General features: G+C 38.2%; 1 pseudogene; it reads right to left on the bottom strand.

The window, feature by feature from the left end:
* Nucleotides 1-823: 823 nt before the first annotated feature.
* Nucleotides 824-1029, bottom strand: LOC122482192 (annotated as a pseudogene).
* Nucleotides 1030-19979: the final 18950 nt, after the last annotated feature.

The following is a 19979-nucleotide window of genomic DNA, read 5'->3' as shown; positions in this document are numbered from 1 at the left end:
GTCCTGCACAATGTAGGATAGTCAGCATCTCTGGCTTGTAGACACTAAATGACAGGGGCATCTCTCTCCCGTCATTATGACAATCAAAAATTTTCCCAAACACCCCTGCCAGGGAAGGGGGCTGCATTGTCCTCCTGATTGAAAACCACTGGTAATGGGGAAAAAAATAAGTAAACACATCACTTCCACATGACACGATACGTGCTTGGCTAAATGTTTGTGTTCATTGCTATGGGAGCACAGAGTGGGGGCACCTAACCAAGTCTGGTGTTTCTCACAGGCATTTAAATCAGGGTTCTTCCTATCAAAATAATCCAGTAATACCATTCCTATTCAAAATATTTTAGAAATTCTTTTCTGGATTACTTTTAGAGCCTGAGTCATGTTCTTTTGAATTTGTTCAACATAGGAAACTTTCTTCCTTTGGAAACATCCCAAAGTTGCTTGTAGCCAAGTCTTGTGAATAAGACAAGCGAACAAGCTGGACAATATTATTTTTAGTTAAAAACAGTTTCACGGAACACAAAATTATGAGCTGACACTTAGTGGTTATTGATAATGAAGAGCACTTAGCCCAGGTTTTAATAAGAGGTACCCCTGATTTCACTATTTTTCATATTCTTATTATTACAAGATTTTAGCACTCTGTTAAGCATTGGGGATACATAAATGAAAGACAATTCCTGCCTTTAAGGAGTTCACTATCTAGTGAGGGAGGTAGACAAGCAAACCAACAATTGCAATTGCAAAATGTGTAAGTGCAGGCTAGAAGAGATATATTTGTGCTGCTCTGGGAGGGTAAAGGAGGGGGCACTAGCTCAGTCTACCAGTGAAGAATGCAGAAAGTTTGCCGAGGGAATTTGATGCTCTAGCTGAGTTTTGAATGTACAGTGCTAATTAGCTTGGAGGAGGAATGGAAGGTATTCTATGAAGAAGCAGCAACATATCCAAAGATACAAAGTTTTCAATTAGCAATAATCGTGCCTCAGTTAAACCTCATTGGCTACGATACTGCCACTGTGCAAAGCTCCAAAGACGCAAAGTGTGGTGCACTCTGTGAGCTTCACGTTCTTTGATGTCTGGAGCAGAGAGGTTGGGATGACCCTGTGAGATGGGCAACATCCTTCATCATACCATTTTTATGTACCTTATCAAAGAATTTGGACTTCGGCTGAAGATGAAGGATGGCCATGAAGGACCTGAAGCATAGAAATCTGATGATATTTGCATTAAAAATTTTTTTTTTAATATTTACTGTTGAGAAAGAGACAGCATGAGCAGGGGAGGGGCAGAGAGAGAGGGAGACACAGAATCTGAAGCAGGCTCCAGGCTCCCAGCTATCAGCATGGAGCCTAGTGAGGGGCTCGAACTCACAAACCATGAGGTCATGACCTGAGCTGAAGTTGGCCACTTAATCAACTGAGCCACCCAGGTGCCCTAATACTTGCATTTTAAATCATGCTAGTAATATAATGGAAAATGAACTGGAGGAGGGTGAAACTGGAGATAGAGTGTTATTAAGATTTGAGGAAAGAGGAATGATGAGGTCTTAAATAAAGAGATAGGAGTGGGGATTAAAAGGAGAGGAAGGATTCAAGACCTTAAAAAAATTATAAAGTAACAGTAACTAAAACAATATGGTTCTGGATCAGGAAAAAAGATTCATTCTGACCAGTTGATCAGAATAGAGAGTTCAGAAACCAACACGTGCATGGGAATTATTTATGCAGTAAATCTGTCATTTTAATTTAGTAAGAACAGGATGGAATATTTCATAAAAGGTCTTGGTGAGAGGGGTATATTAAGTTTCTAACTAATAAGTTACCAAAAACCTGGTCCCTCAAACAATAAGAATTCATTATCTTACAGTTCTATAGGTCAGAAGTCCGACATAGGTGTCAGTGAGCTAAAATCGGTGTCAGCAGGACTGCTTTCCTTTATGGAAGGCTATAGATAAGAATTTATTTCCTTGCCTTTTCCAGTCCTAAGTGCCACCCTTATTCCTTGATTCTTGGCCTCCTCTTCCATCTCCAAAGCCAGCAGCATTGTACTTCTGTAAGCATTCTTCTATAGTCATGTTTCCCTCTGACCATAGCTATGAAAAATTCTGCTTTTAAGTATTCCTGTTATTAGATTGGGCCCATCCAGATAATTCAGGGTAATCTCCTCATTCCAAATTCCATAACCTTAATCACATCTGTAGAATCTCTTTTGCCATGTAAGGTAACATTTAAAGGTGCTGGGGTTTAGGGTGTCACCCTCTTTTATGGACCATTATTCTGCCTATCACAGGTGAAGAAGATGCCAATTTAGATCCCTACCTTACGCCATAAACAAAGAATAAATTATTTATGGATTAAAGATCTAAACATAAAAACAAACAAAACTACCAAAACTATATAGAAAACTATATAGGAGGATATCTTTAAGCAGAAGACCTTCCTGGATAGGATAAGAAACCCAGTGGTCATAAATAAATTTATGAAACAGACTTGATCCAATAAATATTCAAAACATTTGTATGATAAAAATCACCACAAAACCTACAAAGTTAAGAGACAAGCATCATACTGGAAAAAATACTTGCAACATATATAACAGACAAAGATAATATTCATATAGTATGTAAAGATTACTTCCAAACCAATAAGGATAAAGCCCAACCTTACAGAAAAATGAGCAAAGGATAAAACAGATGATTTAAAGAAGAAATAAAAATAATCAATAAACAAAGAAGGAAGGGAAAGCAAAACTCCTGTAGTTATTAGAAAATATTATTTAGGAATTTCTATATATGCACTAAATCTTTAAAGAAAGCAAGAAATAATAAAATACATTCAGGATAGTGGTTCCTGGACAGAGGGGTGAGGTAGAGAGGAACATGCTGGGAACTTTAATATTATTGATGTTCTATTTCACAAATTGAGTGGTAAATTCATAGACACTCATTTTTATTTTTAATGTCATAACTTATATATGCTTTAAACTCATTTTTTATGTATATGTATCCAATGGTTCATGATTTTAAAAATGGAAAATCAGGTTGTTTGTTTTGTTTACTTTTATTTTGAAACAATCTCAAACTTACAGAAAGTTGCAAGAATTATGCAAAGAATTCCCATATATCTTTTGCTCAGAGAACCTATTCAAGTTTGGCAATGTCTCAATGATATTCTTTATAGCAAAAGGATTGACTCCAGGTTTATGTGTTTGTGATATTAGGATTTATAATAAAAAATGTATATTTAGTCTTCATCCCTTTTTTTTTTTTTTTTTTTTTGGCCCAGAGATCCTAAGACCCTTGGAATTTCCTAAGTCATAAGAGTGACAAAGGTGTATTGGTATTCATTACAAACCGCTTTCAACCACAGGAGACTTGGAAAGCCCCTAAGGATGGGGGCTTGTTGCCAAGGGGAACCAACCAGGCAATTTGGAGGTTGGAAATTTCAGTCCCACCCTTCTGACCTCTTGCTGGGAGAGGGGCGGGAGGTTGAATCAATTGCCAATGGCCAATGATTTTATTAATCATGCCCAGATAATGAAACCTCCATAAAAACCTCAAGGATGGAGTTCAGTTGGTGAATGCATGGAGTTGAGGGGATAGTAGTACACCTAGAGAGCATGGAAGCTTCTCACCTCTTACCACATACCTTGCATATGCATCTCTTCCATGTGGCTGTTATCCTTTCATAATAAACTAGTAAACACAAGTAAATGTTCCTATGAGTTCTGTGAACTGCTCTAGGAAAGTAATTGTTCCTAGGGAGGGTTATCGGAACCTCTGATTTATAGCCAGTTGGTCAGAAGTACAGGTAACAACCCCGACTTGTGATTGGCATTTGAATTGGGTAGACGAGATGGATGGGGTGCCTGGGTGGCTCAGTCGGTTAAGTGTCTGACTCTTGATTTCAGCTCAGGTCATGATCTCACGGTTCATGAATTCCAGCCCCACGTTGGGCTCTGTGCTGACAGTGCAGAGCCTTCTTGGGATTGTCTCTCTCCCTCTTTCTCTGTCCCTCCCTATTTCTTTCTCTCTATTTCTCTCAAAATAAATAAAAATAAACTTAAAAAAAAAAAGAGTGAAATTTCCCCATAGCCCTATCCCCAGATATATCCATTAGTAACATTAATCTTTGATAGTCTGAGGATTTTTTTTCTCTAGATTTTAGGTGTATGAGGGAGAAGACAATGGTTGGATTGATCCAGAGTGGGTTCTGTGAATAATCTTTCAAAAAAATTATGAAGTTGCTTGTCTTGGCAAGAGTGGAGTTGAAGGGATGGATTGTGGGATCTGGCTGGACAACGTAGGAAGTGAAGCCAGAGGCAGCTGACTGATCAGGAAGAAATGGAAAGAGGTGAGGACCTAGAACCTTGAAGTTAACCATGTTGCTAACATGGTGGAGGATCAGCTCTGGAGACATATGAAGACTTTAGAGCACTTGGGTTCAAGCGTTGGCTCAGCTTTTGACTTTGGATTTCTCAGCTGCTCATTAATTTTTCAGAGCCTTTATATTTACACCTCATTGCTTAAGCACACAGAATGATTCATACTAGTTGAAGTCAAGAAACAAATCAACATTGCCTTCACTTGTGAGTCTGACAATTTAGGGGTCTTGGTGACGTTACAGTTTTACACCACCAACTTTGATGTTTTATTTCCAGTTCATAAAAGAAACACCATATTTTGTTTCAGCTACTATTTTCCTTAATGAGACAGTAATTTTTCTGGCTTCTGTTGAAAGATCAGAACAAATGGCAGACCTTTACTGTTTTTGTTCGCAATCCAAACAAAAACTCTCTTGTGCTCCAGGTTTCTTACAGAATGAATCTATTCCTTGATCTAAATATAATTTCTCAGTCATCATTATCAGAGTTAATCATCCCTGAACTTTTCAACGTTTTCATTAGGCCTATAGTTTTAAGTTTTATATATGCCATGAGAGGCATCTTCTCTAGCTTTGGACTTTGGGTTAAAGTCGAAAATACTTCTTCTTACCATTGTTTTTATGCCCACATAGTCTTTCTAATATGTCAAGTGACTCATTTGCAAAATTTACATGATGGAAAACTGGGTTTCAAGTCTTTGTCTAAATAACAGTCACTCATCTTCAAGCCAGTGTAGAACAGCCTTGTGTACTACTGAAGCAACAAGTTAAAACATGTTGCAATCTTCTCAGCCCACACAGTTCCTCCTCTGTTTCCAGGAATCATAAGAGAAAACAATTGGTCTCCTTAGTTTGCAGCACTACTATGTTGCTAATCTGTGATTTCAATTATCCATGCTCAAGATGAAAGGTATTAATATGGATACAGCGGCTAATAATGCGCCGGGGCTTTCTTTCTCATCAGCTCAGCATTTTAATTTCTACGACAAACACCACTTACTAACACACTGGGACCTGGAAGGTGGATGCGTTTTCCTGCCTTCTCAGATGACTGTTCTTTAATGGCTCCTTAAAAAATTCCTCGTTTGTGAATAATGAAGTTGATGTATAAAGCAAACACTGTGTGCTTGATTGTCAAACCAAAAACTACTTCATCGTCTCCTCCTCCTCCTTTTTTTTCTTGTAAAAGGAATAGAAGGGGCTAGCTGCTTAAAGGTCAGACTCACGGCCGCAGAGCCTGGCCATGTTCCAAAGCCTCTGAAAGACGTCTAGAGGACGAGTTGGGGGCAGTGGAGGAAACCACACCTTCTCTAACCTTTTCTCCCTCTTAGCTAGGATTCCAACTCATGTCTGTCTGATTCTCTTAACTGCTAGATTATGAAAAATTAGGTCTTTGAAATGAGAGCGAGGAAGAAAAAAAAATGCCATCATGTATATTCATTTGGTTTGGGAATAAAAGGGTGCCCTATAATTTAGAATAAGAGACAGGGATGACTCATTACAACTCTGAAGGTTATTAAGGAAATGAATAAATCGGTCACACCACTACAACTCTGCTTGTCATCACAGCAGCATTGCCAATTTCCCTATACAGTTGGTAATTGCTATTCCATATCTTCTTACATGGAATATAAGACCCATTCTGGTGTAACGATAAATATTAGAATAGTCTCAAATCCATCTTTAGACGAAGCTATAAAAAGCTGTAACTAGAGCAGGTGCAAACTACCTCAGAACCTTGGAAGGAGTCATTCAATATTACAGCACTGAAAATCCACGGAATTATCCAATGTAATAAAAAGTATATATAAAATTTGATAATCTTCAGTGTAAAAAGTCCATAATACTTGAAAATTAAGACTGTTTTGATAACGTTTAGTTAAACCCATACCCCAAACCAGGCAAGTGATACAAAGCTGAAACCCACTTGATATTTCTTCAGCTTAATAAGTCTATAAATGTTTAACAAAAAGAATAAAAGCAATATGCATTACAACAGCTTTGTTTGACTCCATTTGGACAAGTAAGATCTTTGGTTTCTTGGTAGTTTTCCTTATAAAGCTGATTGATTCTCAATCCATTTCACCTAATGGTTTACTTAAATATGTCTTGGTTACTATGATTGTCAGCCTTGGAGTTCACTGTTTTTTGCCTATTCTAGAGCTTCTGTTACCGCTGTTGTCACAAAGTTTGCCTGTACCCAAGCCTTCTCTTATGTTTCTTCTTTAAAGAAGAAGAAAGATGGTCACGAACTAAAAAAGGGTGAGAAGCTAAAGAGCACACGCCCCTTCAGCTCCTGTCTGTAATCGAAAGCTCCATCACATTTCATCCAGAAATTAAGAAGCATAGTCTTTGGAAATGGAAATAAATAAAAGTCAGTGTGCAGAACAGTTGAGAGCAAGGACCTTGGCCTCAAGGAAGACCTGGGTCCCTATTCTGGTTTCTTTTCTTTTTCTTTTTCTTTTTTAAACACATTTTAAAAAATGTTTATTTATTTATTTTGAGAGACAGAGAGAGAGAGAGAGAAAGTGCTAGCAGGGGAGGGGCAGAGACAGAGGGAGCAAGAGAGAATCCCAAGCAGGCTCCACGCCGAGCATAGAGTCCGATGCAGTACTCGATCTTACGACCTTGAGATCATGACCCCAGCCAAATCTAGAGTCAGTCGGGGACACTTACCTGACGGAGCTGCCCCTCTGGTTTCTTCCCTTATCCCTGCGTGACTTTTGACAAGTTCTGCAATCCCTCCAAGCCTCTGTTTTCTCATTTGTAAAATAAGGATTATAATAGTACCTATCACGTAGAGTTTATTGATAGGATCCAATTAGATAATGCATGTAAACACTACATGGTGCCTGGCATATGGTAAGCATTGAAACATGCTAGCTAATAAAACATTGGTGCTATTAATATAAAAATATTTTTGGTTTAAAAATGCCCTATACCCTTGGGAGGAGATGCTCCCATATCCTTTTGGGGATATCTTTATTCAGAAATGACGTGGAGCCCAAAAAGTGCTGTACTTACATCACTTTATTAGTTGGGAACACAACTTTCTCCAGTATCTTTGATACTTCTTTTTCTTTGATGACCAGTTCTGTTTCAAATTTGATGTCTCTCTCTAGTGACTCTCCCTCTACCCTCAAGACCACCTAGGGTCTGCCTGCCAAGGGATCCCACAATAGTGTTTGAGGTAAACCCAGGGCTTTTTGTCCCCTTCACACCAACAAAAATTCCTTTTTCTATGGTACATTTCTTCTATGTATATGGGAACCCGGGTATAATTTTGGGGGCCCAGGCATATTAACATTTTTTTAAGTTTATTTATTTATTATGAAAGAGAGTGAGTGCAGGCAGAAAGAGAGAATCCCAAGCACCCAAGACTCGAACCCACAAACTGTGAGATCATGACCTGAGCTGAAATCAAGAGTCAGACACTTACCCTACTGAGACACCCAGGCACCCCATATTTATTCTAATTGTTTATATGTTTATTCAGTGTTCCCAACCCATTATGTTATTTATTGAGTGCCTACCACCATATTTCATTGAGCCTAAAATGCATTGACTCTTGGTGGACGTGGGGAGTTGGATGAAGGGGGCACAAGTGCAAACTTTGCGTTATAAGATAAATAAGTACTGAAGATGTACTAAGAGCATGGTGACCTAGTAACACTGCTGTATCGTATGTACGAAAGTTGCTAACAGGGCAGATCCTAAAGTTCTCATCACACGGAAAAACTTTTTTTTCCTTTCCTTTCCTTTCCTCTCTTTCCTTTCCTTCTTTCTTTCTTTCTTTCTTTTTCTTTGTAGGTATATGGAGTGATGTAAGTTAACTAAACTTACTGTGGTAATCATTTCACAATATATGTAATTCACTATGCAGTACACCTTAAACTTATACAGTGCTACATGTCAATTATATCACAATAAAATGAAAAGGGAAAAAAGTAAAATATGTTGACTATAACATACACTTTTATTTTCTATTATACAAAGAAAAAGAAACACAGCTAAGTTCGCTATATCGTGCCATTAATTGTAAGAGGCATCTCAGTTTCAGATATGTTAAATGTAACAACAGATATTGATTTAGATGCTGGGAAACCAGATGTAAACAAATAAAAGTCAGCCCTCTGGGACCTTGCATTCTAGAGTGAAAAATACAGAATATTCACAAAGAAAGAATATCTATATGTAATATAATTTCAGGTGGTAAAGAAGAACTCTGAAGAAAAATACAGCTGGTCAGAGGGAGAACTGTACTATAGATAGAGTGGTTGAGGGAGGCTTTACTGAGGAGGGAGCATTTGTGCATAGACCTGAATGAAGTGAGGAAATAGGCCATGTTAAGTTTTGGTGGAGGAGCTTTCCGGGCAGAGGAAACAAAGGGCAAAGTCCTGAAGTGAGGGACGCCTGGCTGTCTCGGTTGGCAAAGCACGCACTCTTGATCAGACCCCACACTGAAGGGTAGAATTTACTTAAACAAAACAAAAACAAAAACAAAAACAAAAACAAAGGTCCTAGTTGGGAGTGTGCTTGCTCTGTTTAAGGAAGAATTTTGAGAAGGCCAATGTCGTGTGCAGCAGAGTAAGCAAGGCACAGGGGGGCAAGAGGAGGGCTGGAGATCTAGACAGGGCCAGGTCATTTGTAGACTAAATCTGGAAGCATGAAGATAGCTACTGAAGGGTTTTAAGCAAGGGTTTAAGCATGATTGGGGCGCCTAGGTGGCTCAGTCGGCTGAGCATCCGACTTTAGCTCAGGTCATGATCTCACCGCTCATGAGTTCAAGCTCCACGTTGGGCTCTGTGCTGACAGCTTGGAGCCTGGAGCCTGCTTCGGATTCTGTGTCTCTCTCTGTCTCTGCCCCTCCCCAACTCTTGTTGTGTCTCTGTCTCTCTCTCTCTCAAAAGTAAATAAACATTAAAAATTTTTAAATAGAACGATATGATCAACTTTATAATTGTTGAGATCTCTCTGGCCGCTGTGTGGGAAATGAAAGGTAGGAATCCAGGAGTGGAAGGAAGGATGATTACCTGTGAGAGATGATGATAGCCTAGGCTAGGGCAGTAGCTTTGGAGGAGAGGAGAAATGGTAAAATTTAGAAGATACTTTCCATGTGCAGCAGATCAGGACTGAATTATATGGAAAGTGAAGAGAGTGTGGAATCAAAAATTATTCCCAGAGTTTTGGTGTGAGCAACTACTAAGTTGTGGGACCATTTATAGAATGTGAAGATTTGGGGGGCAAAAATCAAGAGTTTAGTTTTGGATATGCTAATTATTAGGCCAAAAGAAGTTGATGAGAATTAGTTGGATATTTGAGGTTGAAGTTCAAAGAAAGGTCATGGCTGGGGACATATATTTTCAACTAATCTGCATGAAGATGGTATTTAAACACACCCAATATGATCCTCAACACTGGATTTGATATGCTTTAAAAAGTTTCTCTTGGGGTGCTTGGTGGCTCAGCTGGTTAAGTCCCTGACTCTTGATTTCGGCTCAGGTCAAGCTCTCACAGTTGTGAGATCCAGCCCGGCCATGGGCTCTGCCCTGGGTGTGGATCTTTTTTAAGATTTTCTCGTTCTGCCTCCCTCTCGCTTTCACTCTCTCTCTCTCTCTCAAAAACAAAAAAACAAATAAAATGGTTCTCTGGTGGCTCAAATGTATAGCCAGGCTCAAGAACCAAGACCAAAGGAAAGGAGGTAGCTGACAGTAGGAAGAGAAGGGATGAGACAAGAAGAGAAGGGAATCAAGGAACTAATCGTTGGTGGACTCCAACATTTAGTGGATCAGAAGAGGAGGCAGAGAGTTCAGCAACAGGATTGACAGATCAAAAGAAGCTTGAGGCAGGAAGGAAACTAGGATGGTGTCCTAGAGGTCAAATAAAGACAGAGGGTCAAGGAGGAGGGAGTAATCAGCTGAGTCAAATACTGCTAGAAGTACTAGTAAGATAAGGGCTGAGAGTTAACTGTTAATTAGGCATGATGATTGTATTACAAACAGAAAGGAGATAACGAATGCTCTTCCAGTCTTTCTTCATTGTATATATACATATTAGACAGAATTGGGAATCATGAGATGTTTGATAAATCAAAAACAATTGAAGACGGTGAAGATCACATTACTGAAAATTATATTCTAAATATACTCCTTTTTTCTTTAAGATGGCGAATCTAAATAAATAAATAGCCACAAAAAGTATGAGTATTTGAGAAAAAGCAAAAAACTATTACTCACATTCTATTGGACTAACACAGCCACCATTAATTGGTCGTTCACTTTCATTCAGTGAATTCCTACTCGGCAGCAGACTCTGCTGGGGACATAGAAATAAACACAACAAAAATCTTTGCCCTCAAGTAATTCAGGGGCTAGTAGAAGAGATGAATACTTTACAAAAACATTACAAAACTAGGGGAGCCTGGATGGCTCAGTCGGTTGAGCATTCGACTTCGGCTCAGGTCATGATATTGAGGTTCATGAGTTTGAGCCCCACATTGGGCTCTGTGCTGACAGCTCAGAGTCTGGAGCCTGTTTCAGATTCTGTGTCTCCCCCTCTCTCGGCCCCTCCCCTGCTCTCGCTGTGTCTCTCTCTCTCTCTCAAAACTAAATAAACATTTAAAAAAAGAATTTAAAAAAGCAATAAGTGATCTGATAAGGGTTATATTCGGTATACTGAGGGAGCAGAGAAGCTAGAGAACTTAACACTGGGTATTAAATGATAATTATGAAGAGTACCTTGGCAAACTGGAAAATTGCTCACGTTTTAATTTTAGTGAGAAAAACGAGGTGGAAAATTGGGCATAGCCCATGATTCCAACCATGTAAAAATGTGATTCCTAAAGGTTTCCCAGTCAAGGTAAGTTTTGAATTGAGTCTTAGATGATGGGCCAGGCAAATGAGGTCAGGAAAAGTTGTGGGGGAGGGTGGCGGGAAGAGAGTTCTGAGCTGGGAAAAGGCGAGAGAAGGGAAACACAGTATAACTTGTTTGGCCACTGTAATAACTTTGGTGTGGCTGGAGTGTGGGCTTCTCATGAGGGAGTAACCAGGAATAAAACTGGAAAGACAGGCAGATGATGACAAGATAAAAAAGATAAAAAGAATCACATTGACTATATTAGAGAGTTTGAGCTTTATCCAATCACTTAGGAGTAGCCACAGAAGAATTTTAAAGTGGAAAAGCAGACTCAGAGTTGGTAGTACAAATAGAACCACAGCAGCTGGACTGAAAAGGGCTGAAACTCATGATGGGAAGACTAGTTTGAAAGCTTTTGCAATCATTTAGGTGGGAAATGATAAAGGCAATGGCAGAAGGTTGGATGGATGGATAGATGGATGGATGGGATGAATTCAAAGGGCTCTTGAGGAGACAGTGTGGACTTAGGGAATGGTACAAGGATGAGGATATGGGGTGGGAGGAGTAGGGCAAACAAGGTTGACTCTCAGATCTTTCGTTTGGATAAGTGAATCCCTGTCCCTGTTCTTACTCCTGGCTGCCTTTCTTCCCAAGATAACAAACATAGGACAAAGAAATTGAGGGACTCATGGAACTCCAGTCCTAGAGCTTAAGAGAGATGTGTGAGCTGGAGATACAGACTGAAGAGTCATCATTACATATGTGATTCTTGGAGTTACACGAGTGGATGAGACTAGGCAGGGAAGTTGTACATGTATCATTTGTGTGCTTTCCTTTCTAGTTATTTTCTTCTAACATATCTTCAATTATAATAATTGGGTATATACAATTTTCATTTTCCTTTTTTCACCTGACATTATACCAAAAGCTTTTGTCATGTTTCACAAGAGTTTTCAAAGCAGTCATAACTGTGGCTGAATAAAAATATACCAAGAGGATATGCTATATAGTTGACTTTAGCTCTGTGATAGACATTTTTATTCCTAGTTTCCCCTCCCTCCCCCCCCCCACACATTTTGGATTTTTTTCTTAAGAAAGATTCTCAGAAATGAGAATATATTTGTGTGTTATATAGTTAATGTGTGTTGTATATGTATAGCCAAATTACTTTCCAAAATGGTTGTACCAGTTTATCCTTGATTCCAACAATGTATAAAAATAAAAGTTTAGGGAAGCCTGGATGGCTCAGTCAGTGGAGCATGTGATCTCGAAGTTGTAGGTTCAAGACCCACGTTGGGTGTAGAGATCACTTAAAAATAAAATCTCCCCTCCCCCCAAATAATGCAAGTTTAACTAGGTACTTGCCATAATTTGATATTATACATTTGTGGCATGCATATATTGTTATTATATAGGTTTTACATTTTATTGAAGTAAAATATATGTGCACCAAAATGTACAAATCCAAGTGCACAGTTTGATGAGTTTTCAAAGTGAACACACTATGTAACCTGACCCTAAATCGAGAAACAGAACATTACCAGTATCTCAGAAGTCTCCCTCACACACCCCCAAGGTAAACCACTGTCTTGAATTTTAACACCATAGAATGGTTTACCAGTTTTTGAACTTTACATGAATGGAATCACGTAGTATGTAATTTTTCTTGTCTATCTTCTTTGGTTCAGCATTACGTTTATACAGTTCATCCATGTCCCTGTCGGTAGTCGTTCATTAATTCTCATTTCTGTCGTAGAGCATTCCATTGTGTGAGTGTTCTATGATATATTTACTCTGGTGGACATTTGGGTAGTTTCTGGTCTGGGGCTACTTTAATCAGCAGTGCTGCTTTATGAAATTCTCGTAGATGTCTTTTGATGCATCTATGTATGCATTTCTGTTGGGAGTATACCTAGGAATAGAACTGATGGATAATGTTTAGCTTTGGTAGTTATACAGCCCTCAGTTTTCTAAGGGTATCACTTTTCACTCCCACCAGTGTATGGGAGTTCCCAAGGCTCCACGTACTAGCTGACATGTTGTCTTTTTCACTCTAGCCTTTCTGGTGAGTGGTATTTCATTTGGCTTTAATTTGCATTTCTTCATTAACCAAACATGTTTAGCATCTTTTCATATGTTTTTTGGCCATTTGGATGTTCTCTTTTGTGAAGTAATTGTTCAAGTTTTTTGGTCCACTTTTCTACTATATTGTTGGTCTTTTCCTTATTGATTTGTAGGACACTTTTGTTGTTGTTGTTGTTTTACATATTCTGAATGTAAGTCCTTTACAGATACATGTATTGCGAGTGTATTTTCCTATTCTATGTTTGCTTTCATTACCTTAAATTGAGTCTTTTGGTGATCAAGAGTCTTTGGGTGATTATATTAATATAGTTTAATCTGTCAAATTGGTTCATTATGGTCAGCACATGTTATGTCCTATTTAAGAAACCTTTGCCTACCTGTAGGTCATAAAGAGATTTCCCTATGTTCTTTTTTTAAAGATTTATTTTTTATTCTCATATTTAGATCTACAATCCATCTGGAATATATTTCTCATGTGGGTATCTATTTGACAGACTAATTTATTGAAAAGATTGTCTTTTCCCCCAATGCACTGGGTATTAGTACTTAAAGTTGTTTGTTGTTGTTGTTGTTTCCAGTTTAACATATGGAAAGTGGTACCTCATCGTTTAATTTGAATTTCTTTTTTTTTTAATTTTTTTTTTATTTAAAAAATTTTTTTTAATGTTTTATTTATTTTTGAGATAGAGAGAGACAGAGCATAAGCAGGGGAGGGGCAGAGAGAGAGGGAGACACAGAATCCAAAGCAGGCTCCAGGCTCTGAGCTGTCAGCACAGAGCCAGACGCAGGGCTTGAACTCACAAACTGCGAGATTGTGACCTGAGCTGAAGTCGGAGGCTTAACCGACTGAGCCACCCAAGCACCCCATAATTTCAATTTCTTGATTATTTGGGCCATTTGCCATTTCTCTATTGTATTAATTAAGACAGGACAGGCTATAAATAACACATAAAGCACCCAATTTCAGAGGGTTAAAAAAAATCGGATTTTTTTTTTCTGCATGCAAAGTCCAGTGCCAGTGTGCCTACCACCTTATAAGGCAGCTGGGCTCCTTGTAGCGACTGGGAGACCCAGGTTACTCGCATCTTGTGGCTTCACATTATTGTGTGGCATTTGTAATCCCTGTTAAAGGAGGGGAGTGTGCCGGTGGCACACAGACTCTCAGATCCCTGGCCTGGATGGGACACGCCTGATTTTTGCTCCAGTTCTATTGTCTATACCTGGTAACATGGTCGCCTCTCACTGCAAGTAACCTGGGAATGGTTTTCCCTTGTGCTCAGGGTGGAGAGGAAAACCAGATACCAGAGAGGTGGTGTTTCGACTACATTCCCATAATTAACTAATCCTATTTTCCACTTTGTGAATTGCTTGTGTCTATTGCAAGCACAAGGGGTATCTAATGTTTGTATTAAATCGAAATAACCTTTAAAATTTCTTGCCTTGAATTCTATTTTAACTTACTAATGCTATCTCTAATATAGTGCAAGCTTGCGTACTACATTTGTACCCATCCTGTCTTTTCTAGTCTTTTTGTGTTATTCCATTTAGATGTATTTTTTATAAGCAGCAAAGTATTGGATTTTAATTTTTAACACAATCTGAGAATCTTTTTCTATTAACAGAGAAACTAAATTTAATAACTAAACTTACAGGGCTTAGTCTCGCTATTGCCATGTTTCTGTGCCTCTGTTTTCATGTATGCATGCTATTTCTTTTCCGTTTTGTCATTTGTTCTGCGGACCCGGTTTTGTTTGCTTTTATTTTCTACTGTGATTTTAGAAGGTCGGCATTCCTCTGGTTCTGCTGGTGGGTTCCTCAGAGGTTTACACAAATACTTTTAAAATCTACATCTGTTTAATTGTATCCACGAAAAGTCAAACAATAGTCCTTGGAAGCTCTATGGAGAAGGAGGTACCAAACATTTTTTTCCCCCATCTCCTGGTAATACTTCCTTTCGTTGCTCTTTATTAATCTAATCTGGGTTAGTAAATCCAATCATTTGAAAATATACAGGGTTTTTTTTTCCCATAAAGTAATTGTTATTCCTACAAAACATTTGGATAATATCCAATAGTTCAAAGGCCAGCAACAAGATCTGCCATCATTTTACACATTGAGAAAACCCCTGTTAATATTTTAGTATATTTCCTTTCAATTTTTTTTACCATATACATTTTATATGATTGAGACTATATTGTATGTATAATTTTTATATTCAGTGCTAGTCACTGTAATGCTCTTATAAGCAAATCAGTTGTTTTGGGTTATTGTAAAAATCTTCACAATCGTTTTAATGACCTTACTATATTCTATAAAGTAGATGAGCCATAAGTTATTACCATACCCTTATTATTGTCCATTTAGGATAGTTTCAATTTTTTATTATAAATAATGTTGAAAGATTGTCTTTGTGAGAAAGAGAAAAAAATCACATTGTTTTTCTAATTTAGGATTATTTTCTTAGAATACATTCCCAAGATGAAATCAGTGGGTCAAAGGAATAATTTTTTTAAAAAGATTTTTTTAAATGTTTATTTATTTTTGAGAGAGAGAGAGAGACAGTGCAAGTGGGGTGGCAGAGAGAGAGGGAGACCCTGACGCAGGGCTAGAACTCACAAACTGAGATCATGACCTGAGCTGAAGTCGGACGCTTAACCAACTGAGCCATCCAGGAACCCCAAAAAGAATCTTGATGCATATAGCTAAATTGCTTCCCAGAAGAAATCCCTTCATTATAAAGAAAATCTCAATGTAATTACATTTTACATAGTTCAATTAGGCTTAGCACCACCAATTCTTCTCTCATTATTAGTGTTTATATTAACTATGTCTGCAGCTAAAGTCTGTTTTAGATATCTCTGCCAATTATTTCCAACCCTTATCTTCCAAATCATGAGTTCTTTTTATGATGCAGTGATTCATGATTTTATGATTCATCAAATTGTGTCAATTTATGGGAGAATGTTCCTGTATGCTTTTTTGTTGATTACCAATAAAAATAATGCTTTGACTTAATTAGAAGGTTTCTCTTCTGCATGTTGAGTAATAGATGACTTAGTTTCAGTGGAGAAAATTACTTTTGTTACCAGTGTCCCTTTTCTCTCCCAACCCATCTCAACCCATAGAGCAAAGAGAATGCTAAATTAAAGATGCAGTTCTAGGAGAGATTGGAAAGTGTGTTGTGGCCTCTAAACAAAGCAAAAATAAATAAATAAATAAAAAAAATAAGGGAGGGGGATAAAAGCAAAGATTGAACTAAAAGTTCAAGACTGTATGAAACTGAAAATATCTTCAGTTTGTTTATGGAATAGATCTGGGTTCTGATGGTTAAATTTTGAATCTTGAAAAGGAAAGAATAATTAGATCACTTTTTGATACACTTCAAGGCCCAGCTAGAATTGCTCCTTTTTTAGGGAGCCTCAAATGTGATCTCTTCTGCCTCTAAATTCTCCCACTTACCTATACTTTACCCTTGGTATGAATCACTTTTACTTGGGATGGTAGTCATTTGCCTGACTATTCTTTGCTGTCACCACTAAGCTCCATGTCTGATTCACCTCTATACTCCCACAGCACCTGACAAATTGCTTTACCCAGGGTAGGTGCTCGATAAGTATTTCCTGAAACAAATGTTTATCAGTCCATAACTATTTTTACCAGTGAATATACAGGTCATCAAGTGTTCCCAAACAACTTTCTTTACAAAGTGCCCAAGATGAACAACAGTGAAGTAGCAGATACTTCCTTGAGGATTTTCTCATAGTGGCTCTTTTAGAAATTTCATTGTATGTTTGTTGATTTTAACATATTGTTTTCTTATCTTCTTCTCATGAGAAACCACCATTCATTTTCCCTTATATTAATGTTTCCTTAAAAAAATAAATAAATAAATAAAAAACCTTCTGGGGCACCTGGGTGGCTCAGTCAGTTGAGCACCTGACTCTTTTTTTAAAAAATTTTTTTTTTAATGTTTTATTTATTCTTGAGAGAAAGAGAGACAGAGCATGAATGAGGGAGGGGCACAGCGAGAGAGGGAGACACAGAATCCAAAGCAGACTCCAGGCTCTGAACTGTCAGCACAGAGCCCAACATGGGGCTTGAACTCACAAGCCGTGAGATCATGACCCGAGCCGAAGTCAGATGCTTAACCAACTGAGCCACTCAGGTGCCCCATTGAGTACCTGACATCCCAGGGTCGTGGGATGGAGCCCTATATCAGTTTCTGTGCTGAACTTGGAGCCTGCTTGGGATTCTCTCTCTCTCCTTCTCCCCCTCTCCCACTCACACACTCTGTCTCTCTAAAGATAAATAAACTTGAAAAACAAAACAAAAAAACCCTCCTTTTCATTTTCTCATTAAACAACAATTTATTTGCCCTTAAATGTGTGTTTATATGCGTTGTGTATATTCACTTACAATTACAAGTGCCAGGGTTTTGGGTTTTTTTTCATTTTTTCCTAATTTTTTATTGTTTATTTATTTTTAATGTTTATTTATTTTTGATTATTTGTTATTTATTTTTTATTTTTCATTATTTATTTTTGTGTGTTTGTGAGCAGGGGAGGGGCAGAGAGAGTGAGACAGAGAACCCCGAGCAGGCTTCATGCTGTCAGCATAGAGCCTGATGTGGGGTTTGAACTCATGAACTGTGAGATCATGACCTGAGCTGAAATCTAGTCAGACACTTAATGGGGTGCCTGGGTAGCTCTGTCAGTTAAGTGTCTGACTTTGGCTCAGGTCGTGATCTCATGGTTTTTATGTTCCAGCCCCACGTTGGGCTCCGTGCTGACAGCTCAGAGCCAGGATTCTGCTTCGGATTCTGTGTCTCCCTCTCTCAGCCCCTCCCCAGCTTGCACTCTCTCTCTCTCTCTCTCAAAAATAAATATACATTTTAAAAAATGTAAAAAAAAAAAAAGAGTCAGATGCTTAATCGACTGAGCCACCTAGGTGTCCCTCTAACTTTTTATTATAAGTGTACTGTTTGATGACTTTTCACAAACTGTTTAACACATGCTTCTAAACAGCACCTGGCTTAAGGAACAGAATATTACTTGCATCTCAGAAAGCCTCTATTTGCTTTATGGTGGCACTTTTTTACTTCTTTTTGGAGGGGAAAGAAATTCTCATCAATATTTGACATTTCTATAGGGGTACTTGACTGGCTTAGTCAGAAGAGCATGTGACTCTTGATCTTGGAGTGGTGAGTTTGAGCCCCACGTTAGGGGTAGAGATTACTTAAATAAATTAAAATAAAAAAAAAACCTTGACATTTCTATAAGTGTTTCAAAGTTTCTAAATATGTATGAGGTTATAGACATCTCTACTTATTTTTGTCATGTATCTAATTAAGAAAGATTTAGCACTTTATATTCCTTGGAAAAGCATTAAGTGATTTTGTAAATCTGGTTTTTAAAAAATCTTCATTAGTATATTTTTTGAGAGAGAGAGAGAGCAGGGGAGAGGCAGAGAAAGGGGGAGAGAGAGAATCCCAAGCAGGCTCCACACTGTCAGCGCAGAAGCCTGATGTGGGGCTCAAACTCACGAACAGTGAGATCATGACCTGAGTCAAAACCAAAAGTCAGATGATTAACCGACTGAGCCACCCAGGCACCTGATTTTGTAAATCTTAAACCTGTGTATTTGGAAAGATACTGTCAAAAAGTCAAGAGTGTTTGATGTTAATTTTTATAAAAACCACTGTCACTTTCTGTGCCTACAAAAAATTTCATATTGCAGAAACAAAGTTCAGTGTAAGGTGGTGAAAATCTTATGTGATAAATTTATATTTCAATTTAATCAGTAAAACAGAATGAGTGAAGTAGAACACTAGATTACTTGGTTTTATATGTTTTCTTAATCACTTTTCTAAGTAGGCTTAGTTAAGAGATACACTGTTGATTTTAAATCTGCTGTTTGAGTACTGTTTGCTTGTTGTACTTTGTTTTTGTAAACATGTTGTAATACTCATGTCCTTGGCGACAGCCTCTAGCGCACTCTGGGGAGGTAATATTGTTCTGAAGTTGATTATGGTTTTTTAACCTCAGGCAACATGAATCAGTTTTGAAAATCCAGTAATTCTAGTTTTGTTACATATAGATCAATCCCTCTCCCCCATAAGTTGATAAACCTGAAGGAAGCCGTTTCCAATGCTGGAGAGAGCAGAGGAAGTGTGACCTAGCATATAATGCACAAAACCCTGGAACAATCTCTACAGGGATGTGGAAACCAAAATATTCAAGCAGGCTTTGTGAATTGTGCAGGGCAGTTAGGACACAGCAAAATGAGAATTCTTCATAATCCAATGTGATGGAGTCATCTGTCTAAGCATCTACCAAAAAGACTATGGAGGTGGCATATTGCAATGGTAGGACAGGCATCTTTAGAGCTCCCGTCTGTGTGCCTATGTTTGGACAAAGAAGGAAATCAAATCTGGGGATGAGTCCAAGCAGAGGAGACAGGGTGGGCATCTAAGTTCAGTCTGATGAGAAGGCAAAGCTTTCTTCATTTCTTAAACATTTGTAAGATAATATTTCGTACATATAAGAGTAGATCAATGCGTAGCTTAAATAAAAAGAATAAGACAAACATACCTCTGTACCTCCACCCAACTTAACACGTAGCACATTTATTGATGCTTATCTATCAAGCCCCTGT

Source organism: Prionailurus bengalensis, chromosome C1 (assembly GCF_016509475.1).
Source record: "Prionailurus bengalensis isolate Pbe53 chromosome C1, Fcat_Pben_1.1_paternal_pri, whole genome shotgun sequence".
Taxonomy (NCBI): domain Eukaryota; kingdom Metazoa; phylum Chordata; class Mammalia; order Carnivora; family Felidae; genus Prionailurus; species Prionailurus bengalensis.
The sequence above is the reverse complement of the archived record's forward strand: the minus strand, read 5'-3'. Positions and strand labels throughout refer to the sequence as shown.